Source organism: Echinops telfairi, unplaced genomic scaffold (genome assembly GCF_000313985.2).
Source record: "Echinops telfairi isolate 266 unplaced genomic scaffold, ASM31398v2 ScPeMD7_3;HRSCAF=10, whole genome shotgun sequence".
In the NCBI taxonomy this organism is placed as follows: Eukaryota; Metazoa; Chordata; class Mammalia; order Afrosoricida; family Tenrecidae; genus Echinops; species Echinops telfairi.
Window position 1 is genome coordinate 20,418,400 of NW_022103899.1, and position 19,186 is coordinate 20,437,585.

Sequence of the window (19,186 nt, forward strand, 5' to 3'; positions counted from 1 at the left end):
ATAAAAGAGAGAAAACAACAGAGGAAACAAAGTACTAGAAATCCATTACACTGGTTAATGTGCAGCAGGAGCAGATTAATAACTTCCTTGCAGGGCTGGTATGTACATTTAAAGATCACAGATGAGCATGGGATTTTTTAGCAGCCCACATAACTGTTCATTTGCTTTCAAATTCCATTTTCAACTTTCTTGGGTTTATAGAAAAGTGCTTTTCAACAGACCAGAATTAAAGAGGTGACAAACTGTGAAGAATTAAAACTTCTAATTTAACAGATGAGCAATTGCAAATAACAAAATCTCAGACAAACACCATTTAAATGAAAGGTGACATGCTGAAGATTCTTTCTTTGTTTTGTTCCTTCTCATCAGGCGACAACACATTAGTCTGGGAAGCCATTCTGGTCTGCCTTGATTGTGATAACTAGCTTGTAGCTTGTGCTGTTGGCACTATTTTTTCTCTCCTCTGAAATCCTACCTGACAGTTCTTCTGTACTAAATAGATGTCTCATTCCTTCCGATGTGTCACACGTTGTTCAAGTCCAGACCCGTTCTGATGTCTTACTCCCACAAGATGCCTCTCTTCCTGTCGATTGTCCTCAAGGAAACCTTGCTGTTGCTGTTGTTTTATGTTCAGAAGTAGGTAAGACTACAGTGGACAGACAGACAGAAAGGAACTTTCTCTATGAAACAAGAGTAATGTCTCACCAGTCCTATAAAAGACCATATATCCTGTATTGCCTGCCATGTTTAACAAAGGAGTTAACTTAAATTGTGGTTAGAAATTAAAAGTGATTTAGGAAAGAAGAAAATATAAGTGTGTTTAAGAAAGCCCATGAAATACCAATGTACAGAGATTTTGTGTATGCATAGGTAATATAGACATTAGAATTTCTTAATAAACTTTTACTGAAGAATTAGAAAGGTATGTGCAAGTGTTCCTTACACATTTGCAAATACATTTATACCACAAGAAGAATAAAATTTTTATTCTTGGCTAAGGGAATTTGTGTGCAGAGCCTCCACCAATTTCTTTGTAAGCGTGTCCCCGTAGACATTCACCTTTCTGTGACAGCACACTAGTTCTGAATAACTGCTTATGTTTCCCACTTTCTTTTATTTCCTATTCAAAGTGTTTTCATATCATTTTAAGAGATAATGGAAGGTGATACAATAAGAAAATAAACCTCCCAAGAAGGGCTTTAGTTTTCCTTCATCACTAGAATGAAGCTGCCAGTTAACAGTGTTCTTTCTTTTGGATTCCACATGCTAATTCTTCTAGACTTAAAATGTACTTATGGTGAACTTGCAGAATGCCCTATCCCTCTGTGATTATATAACTGTTCTAAATATGAAAATATAATAGTGTGTACCATTTAGCATTCAATCTGATATTCCCCAGCATAGGTTCATTTTGTTCTCTGAAACACTGTGTCAATGTCTGAGACATTTGGGTGCTGTCAGAGGGTCAGAGGACATTCCCCTGCAATGTCCAGAGAGATACTGAAGGTACATAAAACAACACAGCCCTCCACCAAAATAAATAAACAAAATCCAATGGAATCAACTCAATGGCAGTAAGATTTGCTTTTCTGTTCTATCTTATGCACCCAGCACATAAAGACCTCACAATGTAGCTAGAAAAAATTCAAGGAAAAATGCCATCACCTTTTAATTCCATTTTCCATAAAGATTGTGAAACCACATATATATAAGCCTCCTGAGCCCCCACCTGTCCCTTTGATTTTGTCAATGACGTGGAAGAGTTTATGTGGAATTTATTTCTCCGTCATATAACCATGAGCTATAGACCCAAGAGCTGGCTTAAGCTGAATTATTTTTCATCTTTGTTTTTGTTACTATATAATTTATAAAACTTGGGAACATACCACTGGATAATGTTGATTAATTTGCTGAGAAACCACAGCCTTTCATAAACTCTGTTTATATCCTTGGATCACTGCACACAACTAAAATGTAAAATACATCTGTCAAACTCTGGAAGTAAGGAAAATGGAAGCAATCGAGCATGCAAGAAATATTTCTAGTTTATAATTATGGGAAATAAAATATATTATTTAACCCAGATATCATTTAATCATTTCAGAGGCTTTCTTAGAAAGCACTTACCTTATGGAGTTTGCTCATACTGTTGCAGGGGCTGGCAAGTCCAAAATGTATAAGGACAGTAGAGTTAAAATCCCAAGAGATAGAGGTCAGACAATGGTAAACGTACAGAGTAAAGAAATATAGAGTGATTTCTGCCAGAATGTCTATTTACAACTTGGAGCCCGAATATGCCATGGACATAACGCACAATCCTTGAGAAAACGATTTCATTATATAAGACTGCATCACAGAACTGTGACTGTAGTGTTTGGACAAGCCACTGGGAACACAGTCTTGCCAAGTTGACACATAAAATTAACCACCAACGATATGCAAATGAATGACTGTCTAGAGAGAAGTACCATACTGCGAACAGTCATGCAGGGATTAAGAGAAGCATTTGTCAATTTTATACTAAAGCAGGAATCCCAGAAAGGCTATATATGAATATATGACATTGAAAATTCAGATATATTTTATAAACGATTGACTGGTATATAATGGGAATAATGGATTGTGACGAGGGGTGGGGGACTAGGAATGGAAACAAGATTTAAGAGGTTCTTTCCATTTTTTTAAGAGAGAATATAGTATCAACAATTAATATGAAAATGGGTTGGGGGGAGCCAAAACAAAACAAAAATAAGTCACTGTCTGTGAGTCAATTCTAACTCATATGAAGGAGGGGCAGGTAAGCTGATTTAAAAGCTACCTAGCGGGTATAATTGAAAGGACTTTGTTCATGGTTGGATGTGATAAATGGAAAAAATGATGTCATGTGAGAAAATTTATTTCTGAACTTCAAAATCTTCCATCATACATTTTGCTTTTTCCCAACTATTCAGATTTCTCCACGTATGTTCCTGGTTCTCTCTCTTAATTTTCCTATGAAAACTGCCTGGAATGTCATAACTCTTGCTCCACTAAGTAAAGAAAAATTACTATGGAATTGAAAATATATGTATTCCTAAGGATGCACATAGGTCAGAATAGCTGCACATGTAGCTGCACTACTTCAGTTATCTCTGAAGTTACCTTTGTATCCTGCTATTCCGTCTTTTGTAAGCACTATGGATCAAGAGTTATGCATCACCCAATATAAAAATGTGTCCTGGGGGAAGAGTGCAAAAGTGGTCGAAACTTTCCAATCCTGACAGATACTCAGAGAAAGCAATACTCACTGTGAACTTCCTAGTCTGGGGTCTGTCTGTAGTGCATCAGAGAGCCCATACAGAAGCACATCAAGAAATGGCTGGAAGATACTATGTATTCAAGAATCTTACATGTAAATTTGATTCTCATGGTAGAAACTACTGACACAAAATTCTGCAGCATTTTTGGCATTAAAAGTGAGCATTTGTTAGAGGTATGTGAACTTGCCATTACAGTCAAACCCCTGCTCTTGGCTATAATTTCCAGAGAAAGTCTGGTATCTATCCTTACATTATTCTATCCGGTGTCTCTTCAGATCATACCACTTGATATTGAGCTGTATAAAATCTAACATGTTCTCTATTTTCTGATTGTACTTGTTTTACTAGCACTCTTCTCTACAGAGAGTCAACTCTGAACCCCTAAAACTGAGTTGTTTTGTTCAACTTGTTTCTTTTTTCTGAATATTTTGCTACCACTGTGACAAGTTGGAGTATAACTTGTTAAGGGTGTCTGTTTTAATGCAATACCATGTTACGCATTTTTAAACTGGTGGAGAAAAAGACTGCTTGTCATTACATGAACTATTAAATATCCATTAAATGGTACCACAAAATGTACTATGAACTAGAACATTCACCTAATTTTCCCTTACATACTGATGATGTACTGATTATGCAATAAATGTGAAAATATATTTTCCTCTTATATTTATTTCCTTATTATTTTTTGACCAGAAACAACATTACAGTAGTGTTCTTTCTAGTCACATAAAAATAAAAAAATAATTATACAAAGAATGTTTATTTTCATATTTATCAGAAAGTCATAATTTAGGAGTAGTTACATTCCCTGTGAGTTGCACTAGAGAGCTATAAGTTGACCTTTAAAAGTTAGGAGCATACTTATTTAAATTCAGTATAAATGAGTCCTTCCTAGGCTGTCATTTTCAAAATTTAGAAAGTCCAAATGTCATGGCACAGAAAGTGCCATGTGATATAAAGAAATCAGCAATCACTGAAGTGGAAAGGCATTCCCATAACTGAACTTCAGTCCCTTTACTGAAACTATTAGTTCAAATGTCACCATTTACTACAAAATGAGACATTGTGAAGGATTTCACATTATATTTCTATGTAAATTAATTTTAGAATGAAATTTACCATTGTAGGGGCATAATATATGTTATGGATTAATAATGCATATAAAAAGGATTGTATGATTTTGTATGTCATATAATTTTCAAGAATATTCAAGTAGGTACACATTTTTGTGTCAGTTTTCAATTGTATATTTGTATATTTTAATAATCTGTGTCCATTATATGGTAAGTATTCTTACAGAACTGAAATAAATTATTATTTGTGATCTTATAGTAACTAAATTTTTGCCAGCTTTTTTCAAATCAACAAAAATTGTGTACAGCTAAATTTTATCATTTTTACATAATATTTATAGCCCATCATATGTTTATATATATGTTATACACACAGCGTTTCAAGAAGACCTTTAGAAAATCTGATTGGCTGAGATGATGTAGAGAGATTATCGTTGATATCTCAAATACAAATAAACTCTACACATAATATTGTATTTTATGTATAAATTCAAAAGGAGGCCTCTAAGACCCCTTAAGGATGACTAAACAACTCAAAGTCAGAGTGGTGAGCTGCTGGGGGCTTGGGGGAGACGTAAGCCAGTAGGGTGTGAATAAGCATAGCAGAGGCGATTGTTAGTGATCATATAGAAACTGAGGCTTTCATAAGGAACTGAAACTGAGTTTATGACCCAAGTAAGTAGACACGAATATTTGTCTCTTCCATGAAATACATAGAAAATTTATTCCATAAGCTTCTTTGGGGAGAGTAAACAAGAGAAATGACTTCTGCCAGGCTATAAGAATAAAAGAATAATGAATGAGAAATCAAAGCCACAGTATTTCTTTATGAAAAACTGTGATTCTAATTTATAGTAACCATGTTTTACTCGACTCTAGCCAAGTTAATTATGTATGGATGTATATGCACATACATATATACACATAAAGAGCTCATAGGTAAATATACTGTTACAAAATTATAACTATAGTATATAAATAACTGAAAGAGTTAAGATGATTTCCTAAATTCCAATGGGACTCAAAATTATAAATTCATGTATTTTGTTATTTATAAAGAAGTGGTTATGAATATACATGGTTACCATTATATTATTTTTTTAAATGACACAGGCAAACAAATATTAAAGAGTTAAGAATGGGGGAAGAAAAGAACCAAGTTAGAATCTAGACATTTTTGCATTTATCTCCTTTTGGGTATTTGATTTTTTTATGTTGTATAAATATCTTATATAAGAATAAATAACTTTTTAAGGAAAGCAATACCTTAAAATTGAAAAGAAAGTGAGATAATTTTAATCAAGTATAAACACAGTTAATAATATAATACAGAGAGGAATTATCCAAAGATGCTTTATTAAAAGTACAGACTTAAAGAAGTTAACTTATTTTTATAATAACATTTTGTTGGTATTTTTGGCATTGATTTTCTAAACCTGCTGCGCATATAATTTGAGATCATGCAAATGTATAATTATATGGTATTCTAATCCTAATAACCTGGTATCAAGAGATGTGGGATTCTTGTCATAGGAAATGACATAGGTCTGAAAATAAATTCCTATTTTCCGGTTTTCAGATTGGACTCAATAGTAAATTCATTAAATATTTTATGTTCCAAATAGAAAACTATTAAATCCCTAGGAAAGACCTAGAAATATATCCCAAGCAATGGACACAGAAATCCAAATGGGTGATTGAGATACTATTTGCAAATGAAAGGAACCAGAGATTATTAGAAATACAGATGAATCCATGATTATCCACGGAAGATCTACAGATCGATTATGTCTGAAAATAAAGACTCTATCAGTGATGACTAGGATCTTAAAAAAGTACTCAAAATCCAGGTTGACGAAGTTTTACTTTATCCAAGATTAGGTGATTTGCATATATAAATGTACAAGAACCACATTAAATAGAAATATTATATGAAAAATATAGTTGATTACTGTTGAAGGATAGTGGCAAACAACTCATTATTACTAACCCTTGTGTATAACAGGACATTTTGAATATTCCTCAAGGCTTTGTTATGCTAATGGAGACCACAAATCAGTAAATGAATCTAGCTACTTGAGTTCCAGTAACACATCGCCTTTGCCATCTAGCCAGTGACACTCATAGCAGCCCAAGCCGTGGTTGTCAGGACTGCAAATCGGTAAGGGAGCAGAGTCTCATCTTTCTTCTGCAGAGGGCTGAGCAGTTTGAACTGGTTGCAGGCACTTTGGTTAGCAGTCTCCTGCAAAATTCACTATGAGATCAGAGCTCCTTCATTCGTACAAGAATAAGTTCATTCCTAATGAATATGTTAGAATATGTCTCTTTCATCAGTCGTGGCTTCCCACAAGTTTTCTCAGTAAATTATTTTCCTTCATTTCCTCCTTTATGACAGAATAAAACAATTTTGAGGGTGGAGCTTATACCAATTTTTTAACAAAACCTCAAATGGACATTCTCCAGAACCATTGAAGATTTGCCACAAGTTTGTAAGACAGTCATAAAACAACAATTTTAGATGAATAAACATTTCTAGGGAGCTTAAGAAGACCTCAAATAGGAACTACAGACAGAAGAGTCAGCTTAGAACCCTTTGTAGGGTTCTTTGCACAATTTGAGGAGATGATCTTGATATATCCCTTCTTCTTACAGGACATTGGACGAGCACCGAGTCTTATTTGGAATATGCTTCAAAAAAATGCATTAGTGAGGGGAAAGGCCAGTAAAATTGTGTTGTGAGATTTTCCCCCTCAGAAAAAGCACTGGCTTATTCTTTGAAGTTAATACTATACACCCAAAGCCCTGATCTTACCTATTCAACTTCTTTTTGTCCTAAAAACTCAGGAAACATTTTTCAAAAACTTGATTTAACTCCCTTGATGAAGATACAACTGCCATTTTATGCGGTACAAATCTGTTCAATAATGATTTCTATGATTTTTGCAAATGAAAAATCAATGCATCGGAATTATGGTGCTGGGGAAGACAATTGGAAGGCCCGTGGCCTGTCAAAAGAACAAAACAGCTCTGTTTTGGAAGAAGTGCAGTCAGGATGCTCCTCGGAAGCAAGGGTTGTGAAACTCTGCCTCGTGTGATTGGGCATCTTATTAGGAGAGAGACATCCTGGAAGAGACAACATGTTTGGTGAAGCAGAGGCGCAGTGAAAAAGAGGAAGCGCTTCGACAAGATGGATTGACACCGGGGCCGCAGCAAGAGGGACGCACAGAATGATTGAGCGGACGGTGCAGACAGGCAAGGTTCTGTTTTCTTCTCTGTAGGGTCACTGTGACTTGGAACTAGCTTGGGGGCTCCCCAAAACCAAAACATACTTTGGAAGGAGACATTTCTTTTGTGGAACTACTTCAGCTATTAAATAAAGAATTATACATCATGAGATTACCACATCTAGTAAATGAATGCAGCTAAATGTAGTATAATACTTAACAGTTAGCAATGTAATGGAAATAAAGCCATGGCGATAATGTTTGCCTCCTGAGTCAAGTAAATGGCCTTTCTAGTCATAATTCCTTATACAACTCACTGCCATTGAGTCGATGCCAACTCGTAGCAACTCAGTAGGGCAGGGTAGAGCAGCCCCAGTGAGTTTCTGAGATTGTAACTGTTTATGGGAGCATAAAGACACATCTTTCTCCTGATTCCTTACATGATGTATTATAATTCTAGACTCTATGTGGCTATAATCCTATTTTGGAGGACATTCTCTACTATACCAATGGACAGTAGGCGGGCGGTATTAAGGGCTGACAATGCGAACCAAGTCACATTCTTGATTTCCTTAGGGGAATATTTAAGACGAATTTACTAGAGGGTGCGACTTAATATACCATCCTTTGTTTTCATTGACTGGGGTTCAAATGCTGATGCCACTGCACAATTCTGCTACACATCATTGGGGGGGGAGGGGGAGCCCAGCCTCTGTTTCCTGACTGAGCAAAATAAAAAGCATTTGGACATTTTTTGGCTTTGGCTCGCATCTATCCAACCTTTGGATTTGAGACTGAGCAGCACCTACAACATGTAAGACATATTTTTTTTAAGTTTCTGGGAGACATTGTAGCAAATAAAAGGAAGTGTGGGTGGGGGAATAGAGCAGAATAGTATCTTGGAAGAGTTGAACATTTGTGACATCTTTAATCTCCACTTCCTTAGGGCTCTCTCTGTTGTCAGTTTACCATACTGTGGCAGTTCATGTATTGCTGTGTTGCTGAATGTTGAGCCATTACAATATCAAATACCATCAGGGTCATATATAGTGGGAAGATGTTGGTATAGCTTTCAGACTGAGATGGTCTAGGAAGAAGGATTAGCGAGCTAAATTTTTCAAAGTTGACCAGTGAAGACTTTGTGAAGAAATTTCATTATCTTTCAATTCCATTTTTAGGAACTCTCTGAAGACCACTGATAGTGCCCCAAAATGATCACCTCATGATGGGAGTCATTCAAAATACAACGTTGAAAGGGTGGCTCTGTAAAATATCATCAATCTTAGTGACACCCATGGATTAAACTCTCAGGACCTTCAGTCACCGATGTGGCATGCTCAACAGTAGAAGAAACAACTGTAAGCATGACATTAAGAGTTAGAAGGTAGATTGGATTAAATATGAATCTAAGAAAATTTAATGTCACAAATGAAATGGAATGATTAAGTAGTAACATTCTAAGCATTAATGAGCTAAACTACATTGGCCATTCTTAATTTTTTAAAATGTGATCTTCTATGCCAGAAATGACAAATGGTAGAGTAAGGGAGTCACATTCATTGTCCAAAAGAGCATGGTCATGTACATACGGAGCTACAACACTACTGATGACAGGCTGATGTTCGCCCACAAGAACAGCCAACTAATATGATTATAACTCAAACGTGAAAACCCACCACAACTACCTAAGATGAGGGAATCAGATACTTTTGAAAACTTCTGGGTCAGAAATCAATAAGGCATGAAATAAAAATTCAATGATATTTGCAGATGATTAGAATGTGAACGTTCAACACAAAGAGAATTGGCGGGTGGAAAATAGGGTTTGTGATAGAAATTATGCAGCTCTCTGGATAACATTGCAAGAGCAACACATTCTTCGTAGTAAATATGTTTTTATAACCATATAAAAGGTGGCTAAATATATGGATCTCATCAGATGAAACCACAGGAATCCAATTGACTGTATATGTGGGAAGAGACCATGGAAAATATCAATATCATCAGTCAGAATAAGGTCATGGGCTAGCAGCAGAACAGATAATCAATGGCTCATAGGCAAGTCCTAGTCGATGTTGAAAAAACTGAAACAAGGTCCTGAGTGCTAGAGTATGAGCTTGCGTATAAAGCAAAATCACAAAAACAAAAAATCACTGACATCGAGCTGATTCCGACTCAGAGTGACCCTCTAGGAGAGAATAGAACTGCCCCTGTGGGTTTCCGAGACTATAACTCTTTACCGAAATAGAAAGCCTACCCAAGGAGTGGATGGCGGTTCAGAACTGCTGCTCTGTTGACTAGCAGCCCAATGCATAATCCATTATGCCACCAGCGATCCTGACCTTGAGTAGATCCCACCTGAATGTAAAGGCCATATCAGGAATAGATGTGGCCCATAGAATACGACTGGCTAAAGAATAGACAAGTTATGGGAGGGCATCAATGTCATGGTACAAGAAGAAAATCAAAGGTTATTAAAAAATGCTAAAGAAAAAAGACAAAAATGGATGTCAGAAGAAACTCTGAAACTCACTTAAATGTACAGAGCAGCAGTTCTCAACCTGTGGGTTGCAACCCCGTTGGGGGTCAAACGACCCTTTCACAAGGGTCGCCTGACTCATCACAGTAGCAAAATGACAGTCATGACAGCAACGAAAATAATTTCATGGTTGGGTGTCACCACAACATGAGGAACTGTATGAAAGGGTCGTGGCATGAGGAAGGTTGAGAACCACTGATATTTGAGGATAAAATGACCAGAAGAAATTAGTTGAACAGAAAGTGTCAAAGAGCATCTGAAGATGAAGCATCATAATTAAATGAACAGAAGCTGGAGACAGTGAACCAAATCAGAAGGAAATGCTCAGCATCTCTCAGCCTGAAAGAACTGAAGAAGTTTAAGTCTCCAATCGCAACATTGAACAAATGTATGGGCAAAATTTGAGCATCAGGTGTGGCTCTTACGGTTAGGTGTGCCATGAGCAGGTTCTGACTTGTAGACACATGTGCAACAGCAGGAAGCACTGCCCAATCCATGTCCTCCTCAGGAGGGTTGGTATGTTGGAGCCCGTTGCTGCAACCACTGCGTCCATCTGTCCCAGTGAGGGTCTGTGCTCGCAGCTGTTTCTTCCGGAGTCGAGCCCCCGGCAGCAAGTGGAGGTCCCTATTATTGGACTCCATGCCCATCCTTGTAGTCTACTGCTCTAAGAGGGCGTCTTCCTCTGTCCTGCGTTGAGTGCGTTCCCACGGGAGGGCTGCATCTCCCGGCACCTTCTCTGACAAGGTTCTGCAGGTTTGCAGTGGCTGATTCCTCAGAAATGGACAGCCGAGTCTTTTGTTGTTGTTGTTGTCTGTTCTTAGTCTGGAAGCTCTGCTGTAAACTGCTCACCATGGGTGAGCCTGACAATATCTTAAATGCATGTGACATTGCTTCCAGCATGATGGCAACAAGCAAGCCACCACGACGACATACTGACGAATAGGAGGTGGTTTCGGCAAAAGGAAAAGAAAGCACAATGACAGAGCAGGTAACCGAACTTCTAGCAATCAGAAATTCACTCCCCCTAAAATATGGACGGGAGGAAGGGCTGGGTATAACAGGACAGAGCATTGTCTGTGAAATGACAATCAGTGGTTCATTACATTATTTTGTTTTTGTAGATATTTAAAATAGTTCATAATAAAAAGTTTTAAAATAAAATGATACATTTGAAATGGTAGATTTTATTTGAATAAAGACTACATTAAAATAATGTTGTATTCAATGAAATAAAGGAAATAAGTATGTTAAGTTATTCCAGTGATTAAATTCATAATTGAAACTCCTCAAAAACAGAAAGGAAATCCTCCATACTTTGCAGCTTCACAGTTCCTAGCATACAACCCATTGCCACCAAGTTGGTTCTGCTCAGAGATACAGGATATAAGGTTTCTGTGACTATAAATCTTTGAAGGAATAGACGACAGCCTCATCTTTCTTCCTCATACCACATAGTGGATTTGAATAATGACCATATTGTAAGCAGTCCAACGTCTAACTCACAGTGCAGCCAGTCAATAGATTTTCATAATTTAATTTTGTTTTACAGTATTAGAGTAAGAAAGATATTTAAATGATATATGAATGAGAAATAATCTGTGACATATCCAAAATTCCTGTTTAAAATTTAGAAAGATAGGCATACTGATAAAGATATGTGCAGACAAAACTAGATAAAATATTAATACAGTAAAACCTGTCAAAGCCAGGAGCTGTGTAAAGGAGGAACCTGTCAGAGAAGGAAAATTAAAATATTTTCCATTAAAAACATAGAGAAAAAGTCTAAAACTGCACCCTATCACAGGCAAAAAACTTTTGAAACTGAAGAAGACAAATCGTGCTGCTGATCTCTGACTAACAAATAATGAATCTGAAATCTAATTATGTTGCCATTTTTAAAGAAAAATCAGTTAATGTGACTTTCAAAACTGATATGTCTATTCCTTTGTAAACGGGTTAAGAAAACAAGACCGAGTTTTAAAAAGTTCATTCTAACTTTATCTGAGAATTCCAAGGGTGCCCATAAGTCACATTTCCACCTTTTGTAACACTATTCATAAAACACTGACCAGGATAACTACAACTGAGAGAAATTTAATTGAAACACAGGCACTAAACAGAATGTATTTGTAAAAAGACAAATCATGTCAAACAAAGTTAATTACTTTCTCAATTGGGTTACATAATTTTGTGCTTGAAGTAAATGTAGTAGACTTGATAAACTTATATTACAGAGTTGATGCAATGACTCAGACTTATTTCAAAAACAAATTCAATTTTCTTGTGTGAGCTAGCATTTTTATTGAAACTGGACACACCAATAAGTCTGTTGACAAAACAGATCAATTCTATTTGTTTACTGATACATTTACTCTCATGAATTTTTAGTAAAATATGACACAAAGAGCTCTACATTAGCTTCCAGGTCCTGAAAAGACAGAGCTGAGACTTGGTAATCAAGGAATCAAATATCCACCTTGTGTTAATCCTCCACCCTCCACCTTGTGCCCATCCTCCACGTGGAGTCTATCCACCGTCTTCTCTCTGGAGTCAATGTCTACCTTCCCCCCTGCATCCACCCTCTTTTTGTACCATTCTTTGTCTTGTACACATCCCCCAGCTTCCATCTTGTCTTCATATTTCATCCTATATCCATTCTCGACCTTGTGTTCATCATCCATCTGATTTCTATTGCCACTATTCCATTATGGATTCCTTCTCCCTGTTTTATCAATCCTTTATCCCATATCCACCCTCTATTTTATTTCCGTCCTCCATCTTGCATCTCTTCTTTAATTTGTATATCTTTCATTTTTTTATCTACCTTGCGTTCTATATCCTCTTCCATCTTTTAGCTGGACTTCTCCCTACATCTTGTATTTTTTTTCCCATCTTGCATCTTCCTTCATCTTATGTAATTGCTTATGGTAAGGCAGTAATTGTTTACTGATAGAATTTTTATATTCCATGAAGGTAAGAATTTAATTCAAGGCCCGTGTGCTTTATCTGTAGCCTGTGCTTACTGAGTTATCAGAGGCCTATTCCTTCTTTATATTTCCCAGTTTATTATTCAATTTATATTCTGAACAAAACGATTATTTGTTCAGAATATGAATTGAATAATTCAAATGGAAGAGGATAACCCAATCACCTCCATAATGAGATCTGATACGAGCTGCCAATCAGTTGAAAGTAGGTTTCCTTGAAGGGGTGACCTACAGACCTGACAAAGCTCTCTAACTTTTTGCTGGATTTGAATCTTGCAACTAACTTGTCATCATCTAACCTCCAATTCTTTGGGCTTGAGCTATTAGCCAGCCAGTTCTGAGGAGTTGTTAGCCTCTGCAGACTCTGAGACATCAGTTTGCCTTCTTACCTGCCACCCTGGGATTCATTTGCTCTGCAGTCAGCAACCTGCCACCTGACCTGGTCCTGAAGCTATGTGAATCAGCAGAAGCCTCTAGCCAGTCATCTGACACAGGTCCTGAACACTTGCCAGTCTATACAGCTGCAGGAGCCATTCCCTTGTGATAAATCTCTACATACATAAATAAATGTCATTGGTTTGTGTTCACCAGAGAACCCAGTGCAACACACTAACCTCTCAGGGAGTACTCTACAAAAATGTATGTATTGCAATTATAGTCCTTTCCCCTCTTCTGTAGTCCTACTTGCAACGATAATTAGTTGATCTGCCACCAAACATGATTCCGTGACAGTTTGTTTCCTTCCTCTATGTCCTATTAAAGTGGCCACAGGATTAAGAATCCTTCAACACCGTTACAGACTCATTGTGATGATCCCTCTCCTCAGAATGATTTGTCTTTGTCTTGTCTTCATCCTGTTAAAAATAATAATAAAGTAAATTTAAATTGGGGATCTACTTCCCCTCCCTAGAACAATGTAAAACACATAGCTATTTTGAGTGTTTTAGAGTTTAAATTCTGAGCATTTGGTTTACATTAGCTGTGGTATAGAGTGAGAGCCCTAAATCCATTCGTGAGTCTCCACATAGATTCAGCCTCTCCTGCATTATTTCTGACCATTAATCTGCAATGTGAATAGCTTTGCCTTTGAGCAGAGTGCTACAGTGGAGTGCTATCACTCCCCTAGCCATCTCAGGGACGGGCAGCCTAAATATTAGGGACTTGCCAGAGTGTGTCCTTAATGGAATTGGGGGTACCAGGGACACATGATCATGAATCATCATGCCCTAACTGCTTTAGGTCATAGGGCCCCCAACCAATATTGTAAGATTTCCTATCTACTAGGGTGTCTCTCTATCACGGTTCTTTTCCCAAGTCTGGAGTCTGGCCTCCCGTTGTAATGAATTGATAGGCTGCCATTCATGATTTTGTGAAGGTTTCTTTTAGTTTCCAGATTCTACTTAAGAGACCAAGTTCCTGTAAAACTGTAGTCACCATGTTGGCCTCATAATGATGGTCTCCCTCACCAAGATGAATTCTCTATCTTCTTTAAAACTGGCATTTCCCTGCAGATGTGATACTACTGCCATTTTTGCAACTTTCCACATAAAAAATTGTATTGGCATTCAATAAAAACAACTATTCGATAATTTCTACATTTCATTGGCTCGCCTTTCTTTGGAATGGGCATTTACATCTCATCCAGTTGCTTGGTCAAGTTCTTTATCTTCCACATTTTGGCACGAAGTAAGCATTTGTAGCATTGGGTTTGTTTGTTGACATATTTCTATTGGTGGTCCACCTATTCCCGCAGCCTTCTTCTTCACCAATGCCTTCAGCATGGTTTGTACTTTTGTCTTTAGTATCACCAGTTCTTGATCATATGATGCTTCCTGAAATGGTTATACATGGACAAATTTTGTTTGGTAGTGCATTTCTTCCATTTTTTTGAATGCGTTTATCATTCAATGTTTTGTTTAAAGAATCCTTAAATATTAGAACCCGTGATTTAAATAGGTCTCTCAGCTCTTTCAACTTATAAAATGCAAATTGTTTTCTTCCATTTCAAGGTCTTGGATGGTTTACTAGGAAATTAAATAGACACTTCTGTGGAAATAACTGATGGAGAAACTTAATATTATCAATCAAGGCAAAGCTAGAAACTATGGAATAGAACAATAATTTCTATTATATTCAGCAATTATTAATGCATTTTGATTACATGTTTGTTGTAAATTAAAACCATAATGAGATCTAATAGCTACTATATTGCTGTAACAATTATATAGATAATAAAAATAGTGACAAAATTATAAATAAGTTTGAAATCTCATACTCTGCTAATGGGGATGTGAAATGGAAAAAGAGGTTGGCACATTTTCAAAAAATTAAATAATGAGCCGTAAGATGCTGGCATTCCTCTCTCTTATATACCCCTCCAAAATTAAAATGAATCCTTTCAAAAATGTCTACATGCCTGCATTCCTTCCTTCATTTATTCATTTGTTTAGTCAATAATAGTTATTATATATATTAACTAAGGCCTAGAACAGAATATATCTGTTGATATTGTTGTTTGTGTTAGGTGGGGTTTTCTAGAGAAGCAAACTTAGTGATACTTATAAATGTATATAAAGAGAGAAATTGATATCCAGAATGTGACTCACATAGTTGTAGAATCTAGTAAGTCTCATCTGGGAAAATCTGTAAGTCGGATATTAAGCTGGAGGCTGATTCTAACACATGTAGCTGCTGTGGCTGAAAACTTAGTTAGCAGGAAGATGACTTGAAAGCAGGACAGGCACACACTGGTGGATGCAACAGAAGATGAATCAAGGTTAGCTGGTCAGCCTGCAGATGTGAGTGAAGCCAAGGGAGGCAGGTAGTTTAGCAGGTCGCTGCTAATTCCCTGGGATGGCACTCATGATGGTAGGTTGTTGTCTCAAATCCAAAGAAGCAGAGGTCAATGAGTCAGATGCAGGATCTGGACCAGCAAGAAAGCACAAGCCTTCCAACAGGTTCTGTTTAAATAAAGTAAGCCACACCCTCAATAAAAGCTTCTTCCAATTACATCCGTGCTATGAACTAGAGAAGTAAATACCAGCAGCTTAAATTAGGACAGGGGTCAACTGTGGAATATAACATTAATTTCTCATATGTAAGTCAGGCTGAAACTGAAAAAGATTAAAACAAGTCCACCACAACCTTGAGTTTATCCCACCTGAATTTCGAAAACATCACAAGAATGGAATTGATTCATTGGATTAATGACAGAAGACTGCTGTGAGATGGCATCAAGAGCATCATATATGAAGAAAACAAAGGGTCACTAAAGAGATAGGAAAGAAAAGATTAAAGAGAATTTCAGATGGGACTTTTGAACATAAACTAGGTAAGGCACATTGAGAAATGATGAAGTCAAAGAGCTGAACAAAAAATTTCAAAGACATTCCAAGAAGATTAAGTCAACTATTATAAGGAAATGTGCAAAGCTCTAGAGTTAGAAAACCAAAAAGGAAGAACATACTCACATCCCTAAACTGAAAGGATTCAAGCCTTGAGTCGCAATCTTGAAAGATTCTATGGGAAAAAATATTGAATGACGCATGAAGCATCCAAAGAAGATGAAATGAATACGCCACGTCACTATACCAAAAAGAACTAGTTGATATTCAATTTCAAGACGTAGAACATGATCAGGAACTAATGATACTGAAGGAAGAAGTCAAAGCTGCACTGAAGGCATTAGCCAAAAACAAGGCTTCACAAATTAATGGAATCCCATTAGAAATATTTCAACAAACTGACAAAGTACTGAAAACACTCATGCTCCTTTGTCCAAAAAATGTGGAAGAGATCTACCTGGTCAACCTAGAGATCCACATTTGTAGCCATTCCAAAGAAAGCTAATATTATAGAGTAATATCATTAAGATCACAGACAACAAAAATTTTGCTAAGATAATCTAATAAAAGGTGTAGTAATACAGTGACAGGAAGCTGTGTCAGTAATTCGAGTTGGATTCAAATGAAGACATGGAAAAGTGATATCATTGCTGGTGTCAGATGTAGCTTCACTGAAAGTGGGGGGAAAAAAACTAGAAAGTTGTTTATTTGTGTTCCATTGACTATGCAATAGCATTTGACTATGGGCCTTGAGGATAATGTAAATTCCAGAACACTTCATTCTGTTTTTGCAGAACCTGTACATGGATCAAAAGACAGTTGTGTGAACAGAACAAATGAATATTGCATGCTTTAAAGTCAAGAAAGTTGTGTTTCATGGTTGAATCTTCTCAACATACTTTTTCAATTTGTATGTTGAGCAAATAATCAAAAGAATTTGGCATATGTGAAGAAAAATGTAGAATCAAGATCAGGAGAAGTCTGCGTTAGTCTGGGTAGACTAGAGAAACAAATTCATAGACACTCGTGTATAAGAAAAAGTTTTATATACAAGAGCAATTGAATATTGAGAAAACATCCCAACCTTCCAGATCAACTTTATAAGTCCAACATTAGCCTATATGTCCAATACCAAATCTATAAATTCCTCTTCAGACTTGTGCGACATATGCAATGACCCCAAATGCAGGGAGATCACAGGCCAGTGGGTGGAAAGGCTTGTAGAACCAGTGGCAGTGGAAGCATCTCAATGCTGGCAGGTGTCTCCATGTGGCTCCTTCACCTCCAGGGCTCTATTGTAACTCCATGTGTCTTCTCAACAGGAATGTCTCACAGGCAGTGAGTGTGTGTCCCTCCTCCAGTGAGCTATTTATCTCCTTAGTGCCTCCAAATGAAGTCATAAAGCTGCGACCTGATTGGCAGGCTAAACTCCACCCCTTCACTCCCAAATCTCAAATTGACAATAGATTATGTAACTACTACAAAGGCTTATTATTATTTTTAATCATTTTATTGGGATCTCTTACAGATATTATAACAATCCATAGTTTAATTAGACCAAGCAAAATTGTACAATTGCTGCCATCATCAATTTCAAAACATTTTATTTCTTCTTGAACTCTGAAATTAGCTCCCTTTTATCCCCTCTCCCCCACCCTATCCCCTCCTGAAACCCTTGTTGTTATATATTATTGTTATTATTCATTTATTTATTTTGCTGTATCTTACCCAAATCAATGCATCCATTCACCTACAATTAAGTTATTCACTCCCCTCCAGTGGGGTTATATAGCCATCATTGCTATCAGTCCCCCCCATCCCACCCCGCGTGCCCTCAATCTTCCCATACCCTCAGGGAATCATTACTCCCATTCATATTTCTGAAGGTTTTATCTATCTTGGATTTCATGTATTGAACAATCTTAGTTATACAAATGAAAATACTCAGTTATAACAAGATTAATGAGGTAAAAGACCATAAGGTGAGGGGAGGAATTATTAAAGAACTAGAGGATAGTTATGTGTTTCATCAGTTTCACACAGCAACCTGGCTATGTAATCCCCTCCATGTGGCCCTTCTCTGAAGAACTGTCCAATTGTCTTACAGGTGGCTTTTGGGTCTCCACTTTGCCTATGTTCCTTTACATCAATTTGATTATTTGTTTTTGAACTTCTGATACCTATTAACAACTTTTTGATATGCAGATGACATAAACTTGCTTGCTGAAAGTTAGAAAGACTTGAAGCATTACTGATGAAGATAAAGGATCACAGCTTTTACAATTTAACCCCACTCTTCACAAGGGGACCAACAGGTAACAGTCTGATAAAGGGAGAAAAGATTGAAATTGTCAAAGATTTCTTCTTGCTTCAATTTACAATGAAAGCAGCAGTCATGTAGTCCAAAGATGTCTTTTGTTGGTTAAGTCTGCTGCACAACACATATTTACAGTGTCAAAAAGCAAAAAATGTTACATTGAAGACTAAGGTGCGCCTGACCCAAGCCATGGTATTTCAGTGATCTCATAAGCATGTGAAACATGGACATTGAATAAGGAAGACTTAAAAAGAGCAGATGCATTGACAATGCAGTGCTGCTGAAGAATAAGGGAAGTGCTAAGGATTGCCAAAAGAACCAATCTGTCTTGGACAAAGCACAGCCACAATGCTCTTTCAAAGCAAGGATGGTGAGACTCCATCTTCAGTATTTCAGATAT